Here is a 6,309-nt window from a genome sequence, read left to right as displayed (position 1 = left end):
TGTTATAATTGTAGAAAACTAGGACATTTAGCTAGAGATTGTAAAATACCTAAAAAAAAAAAAAACAAATATCAGAAATAAAGATAGAAAATACAGAATACATGCAAATAGATTATTGAGATTACGATTTAGAAAGTGAAGATAGTATATATGAAATTTCGGAGAATGAAACAGATAATGAAATGGATAGTGATTTAGATGAATCAAATGACTGAAGAAAAAATAAAAATAAACCAAATGACTGAAGAAGATTTAAAAATAATAACAAAGGAAGAATATTTAAATGAAGAAGGAACAGATCAAAAAATAATATTTGATAATAATGTATTTGACGAAATAAAAGGAAAAGAGTTAGACTTAAGTGTAGAAAAAATATTTAAAATACGAACAATAAAAAATATATTTAGTAGAAAAAAGAAAAAAATACTGCGTAGTAAGCCAAAAAAAAACATGTAATAGACTGTAGATATGCAAAAGGAAGAGTTAGTATACCACTAGTAACAAAAAAAATAATTAATAAAGAAATAAATGATATAAAAAGTAAATACCCAATAAAATATGTACACCTTGGAGGAACAGAGATATTGATAAAAACATATTTTAGAGAAGGAATAGATACACCAATAAAATGATATTTAGCAGATGATAGAATTATAAAACCTATAGAAAAAAGTATAATAACTGCCATAAGAGGAAATTTAATATACCAAAAATTTAAATTTATAATAAGTCCGAATTATTCAGTAGCAATAGCAGATAAAAACATAGATAAATCATTAGTATTATATTGGAAAATATCAGAATAGAACTAACCCCAGGAAGTAAAATATTTACAGTAAGATGTAAAAATCTATATGTATTAACAACAAAACATAAAATAATGAGAAAAAATAAAATTATAAAATACAAATAGAAAGTCCTTTCGAACAATTTATAAAAACAATTGATAATAATGATTATAGTTACAAAGACATAGATATAGAAGAAGATTTAGAAATAATAAATGATAGAATAAGTAAAACAAAAAGAATAGCTTATGAAAAATTAGAATCATCAAGCTCATCAAAAAGAACAAATTATGAAACAACATCAACAGTTAATTTAACTCAATATTACATAACAGGAACAGTAAATGAAAAAGAATATTTAATACTCTTAAACAAAGGACAAAAAGAAAATTATATAGCAAAATATCTAGTAAAAAGTGAAGAAATAAAATCTAATAGTAATATATGCCTAGATCTACCAAGAAGTTTAATAAACATTAAGGATACGGCAGAAAAAAGAAATAACAATAGGAGTTAGAAAAATAAAAATAGAATTTGAAATAAAGGAAAATGCAAAAAGCAGACATAATATTAGGAATAAAATGGTTAGAACAAGTAAAACCATATAATATAGAACATACACAATTACCTATAACATATAATAAAGAAAAATTATTAATAAAAAGAGTTTAGACATGATATGAAAATATATGTACCTATAAAAATAATAGTAGAAGGATATTATAATAGGTATTATACACCTATGATAGATACAGGAGGAGCAGAAGCAAAATTATGTAGATACAACTGTTTACCAGAACGTAAATGGGATAAGCTAAAAATATCAATAGTAGTCAAAAGATTTAATAATGAAGGAAGTTTAATTACATATAGCTAAAAATGTAAAAATACAGATATGAGATAAAATAATAACAATAGAAGAAATCTATAATTATGAACTAACAACAAAAGATATGCTTTTAGGAATGTCATTTTTATACAAATTGTACCCACATATAATAACTAAAACAGATTGGTGGTTTATAACACCATGTAAACAAAAAGTAAGAGCAAAAAGAGTTATTAATAAAATAAGAAAGAAAACTGATTGGATAAAAGAAAGTGAAAAAATTACACAAAAGTTAAAAAATATAAAAAATACAGAAGACACAGTAGAACTAATTGTATTTTTGACAAATAAAAAAGAAATAACTATATTTTTAATAGATAAGGTAGAAATAAAAAAGAAAAGATTAAGACAATTATACAGTGAAAATCGATTAAAAGAATGGGAAAAAGATAAAACTACTGTAAAAATTGAGCTAATAGATAAAAATAGCATAATAACCCAAAAACATTAACATATAACTTTGATGATTTAAAAAAAATTAAAATGCATATAGATGAATTATTAGAAAAATAATATATACAAAAAAGTAATATTAAACACAATAGTCCAACATTATAGTAAATAAACCGAGTGAACAAAAAAGAGGAAAAAGTAGAATGGTTATTGATTATAGAAATCTAAATGCAAAAACTATGACATATAATTATCCAATACCAAATAAGATATTAAAAATAAGACAAATACAAGGATATAATTACTTTAGTAAATTTGATTGTAAATCAGGATTTTACCATTTAAAGTTAGAAGAAGAATCTAAAAAATTAACTGCATTTACAGTACCACAAGGATTTTATGAATGGAATGTGCTAACATTTGGATATAAAAATGCACCAGGTAGATACCAACACTTTATGGATAGTTATTTTAAACAATTACCTAATTATATAGTATACATGGATGATATACTACTATATACAAAAACTAAAGAGGAACATTTAAAATTATTAGAATAATTTACAGATATAATAGAAAAATTGGGAATAAGTTTAAGTAAAAAGAAAGCCGAAATTATGAAAAACCAAATAGAGTTTTTAGGAATACAAATAGATAAAAGTGAAGTAAAAATGCAACAACATATAGTACAAAAAATAATAAATTCAAAAGAAGAATTAAATACAAAAAAGAAATTACAATCATTTTTAGGATTAGTAAACCAAGTAAGAGAATATATACCAAAATTAGCAGAAAACCTAAATCCATTACATAAAAAATTAAAAAAGAATGTAGAATACAATTACAATGAAGAAGATAAAAAAGAAGTTTAGAGAATAAAAATACTTTGTAAAGAATTACCAAAATTACAATTCCCAGTTGAAAATAAAATATTTACATATATAGTGGAAACAGATGCAAGTGAGTACAGTTATGGAGGAGTACTTAAATATAGATATGAAGAAGAAAAATTAGAACATCATTGTAGATACTACCCAGGTACGTTTAATGAAACAAAAATAAAATGGGAAATAAATAGAAAAGAATTATGTTCATTATATAAATGTTTATTCGCATTTGAGCCATATATTGTATATAACAAATTTATTGTACGAACAGATAATACATAGGTACGTTGGTGGTTAACAAAGAAAATACGAAATTCAGTTACAACGAAAGAGATTCGGAGACTAGTATTGAATATATTAAATTTTACATTTACAATTGGAGTAATTAGTACTAACAAAAATGTTATTACAGATTACATATCAAGACAAAGCTACACAAACTGATATAATAGAAGATGATGCTTTAGAAAAAATACTCAAAACCCTAACTACACTTTCAATAAAAGTGGACAGTATGGGTAATGAAATAGAAAAACTAAATACTAATGAAGTTAAACTGAAGTCTAAAGCTATGAATCAGCTAACTCAGCAGTGTGCGGAGCTATGTCGATCGGAAGACAACAAAACTTCAGAACTAAAAGGAGACGTTGGGACACTCCATAAAACACGTTTATCAATCTACAATTGCAGGTACAAGCAATGGAGTTAGTGGACAAAGATATCAGAACATGAACATGAACAAGATATTTGAAAAACCATTTATACCAAAAATACAAGAAGACCCATTATTCATACCCTCACAAATTATCATATATCGAGAAAGTTTGAACCAAGATAAAAAAGCCTATAACCACATAACCCGAGCATACATAGAAAATATCCACAAAATACAAACTTATCTAAACCTTAAACCCAGAGCCACAGATATCCAAGAACCAAACACAAACTATATAACCCAAATATTACAAGGTTACAACAAGTTAAGTGCACTACTGAAAACCAACCTTAGCTTAGTTAAAACTTGTTTCAGTTATGGATTATTAAATACCGTATACACCTATGAAGGAAACGAACTAATAGATATACCAAAATTATATAGAGCATTCACCACTTATAAAAGAATAACCAAAGGAAATCTATTTTTATAACGTTTTATACTACACCAGCAGAGATATTATATGATGAGATCAAACCAGTTATACAAATTGTAAAAATAGGATTAACCAGAGATATGATTATACCGAAAGATATTGTTCAACAGCCAGAGATACCTAAAGTGGAGATACCTGATTTTTATGCAAATAAACGAATTATTGGAATATCTTCAATTGTTCAAGAATTAGCAAATAACTACCTAAATGGGAACCCAATATGGAGCTATTATTCAAGAGATCATTAAATGATTTATTCAAATTCAAGGGAGCTACGACAGTCAGATATGGAAGAAGTTAGACAATGGATTTTGACACTACTTAATCCAGAAAAACAACCAACTGCAAGAGCAATTAGGAAGGGATTTATTTCAGAAGAATTATTAACAAGATATTTCAAGTTAATTGGACACAAATATCCAGACCATTTATGTTCGAGATGTAATGGAGAAGATAATTGTAACGCCCTAAAAATGGATCCCAAGACGTTACACGGTGCTTAGGGTCACAAGTGACCCCAAGCTAACCCTTCCACAGGTATAACTCATAAGCAACTGAATAAAATGCATAAATCTGAAAGAATAATGCGGAAGATAACTCTTTTCTGGATCTGCTCAAAATATAAAACTGAATTTACATGATTACAACTCTGCTTTTACAACAAAACTGAAACTGAATACGTCAACTTCCACTGACTATCTATGAAGCCACTACTAGTACTGACTATAGGTAGTCGGGTCATGACTCCCCACTAACTCAACTCAATACGGCTGATTAAAGAAAATAAAATACTTCTCAAACTGTATAACTGACTCGAGCCCTTGGATAAAAAAAGACTCATCACCTGCTGACTGAAAGCTGCAACTGACTGAACATGGTATGTGTGCTACAACTCGTACCTACATTATGAGACAATGTAGCACATAGACATATATATGGATCAGTACTTTAGGAATGTACTGAGTATATAGAGGTGTATGCATTTAAATAATCAATATCATCAATCTATATAGAAAATGTGCATGCTACTATGGATGACTCACATGGCTTGAATAAAACTGAAATATAAATCTCATAAATCATGAATAATGAAACATGTAATATAAATCTCGTGAGTCATTATACTTAACTCAAAAATCTGAATTTCGCATTGTATTCTCAAAACTTATAAGCTAGAGAAATCTTTAAAAAATACTTTCAAAACTCATACTTCTTTATCGAGGAGGATAGAACTTCTTTAAAACTAATGGAATTAAAACTTTATAAACTTAGGAATTGGAATTTGGATACTTTGAATTCTTATGGACTTGGGAGTTTCTTCTAACCGACATAAACCATGTGAGCTGTCATGGAGTCCAACGTCTCACCCACGTTGGAAAGAGCTGTTCTACCCTTGCCATCGGAATAGAACCTTAATTTTAGTGATCACTATCTCGGCCTTAGGCCCATAAATCTCAATCCTACAGTGGCGCGTAGTTTTGGGGAAGTAGAATGCGCTAAACCCACACTTCCCGCTCGGTGCTAAATACTACTCCCGTACTCAAGCTCAGAACTTTTTTAGGAAATCCACTTCAAAATAACTCAAGGGTCTATAAATAAGACCAAATTATATTTCTCTTGATTTAAATCATATAAAATTTGTGGATTCCTATTTTAACTCAAAATTCACAATATAAATCTTGATTCAAATCTCGGTAAGTAATTTACTAAAGGAAGACTCAAGATCATAACATCATCAAAATCCAACTTCATTCTTGATATAAACATAATAGTTCAATCTTCCAAGAATATAGTCTTAAAATTCAATACTTGTCTCATATCAACTCAAAATAGTAATTCATACTCAATATCATTCTTGAAATTTATTCAACAATATTAACTCGTAAAGAAGGCGTGCAAATCATAATATAAACTTTTAGATCAAAGTGTAATAAGTAGAAATATCATGAAATCCACAACTTGAATAACTCATAAATTTATAATCTTCAAACAAGATAATTTGGACATAGCTCCATTCATAGATCATAAGTTCTTAAATAAAATGTTAAAATTCACAATATAAATCTTGATTCAAATCTCTGTAAAAAGGAAAACTTAAAAGTGATAGCAATAATAAAAATCCAAATTTCATTTTTAATATGAATATAATAATTCAATAACCATTTTTCTTAAATACCAAGACTAAAACTTCATGAATTATA

The sequence above is a fragment of the Capsicum annuum genome, chromosome 3, assembly GCF_002878395.1.
Source record: "Capsicum annuum cultivar UCD-10X-F1 chromosome 3, UCD10Xv1.1, whole genome shotgun sequence".
NCBI classification, from domain to species: Eukaryota; Viridiplantae; Streptophyta; class Magnoliopsida; order Solanales; family Solanaceae; genus Capsicum; species Capsicum annuum.
Note: the sequence above shows the minus strand (reverse complement) of the source record.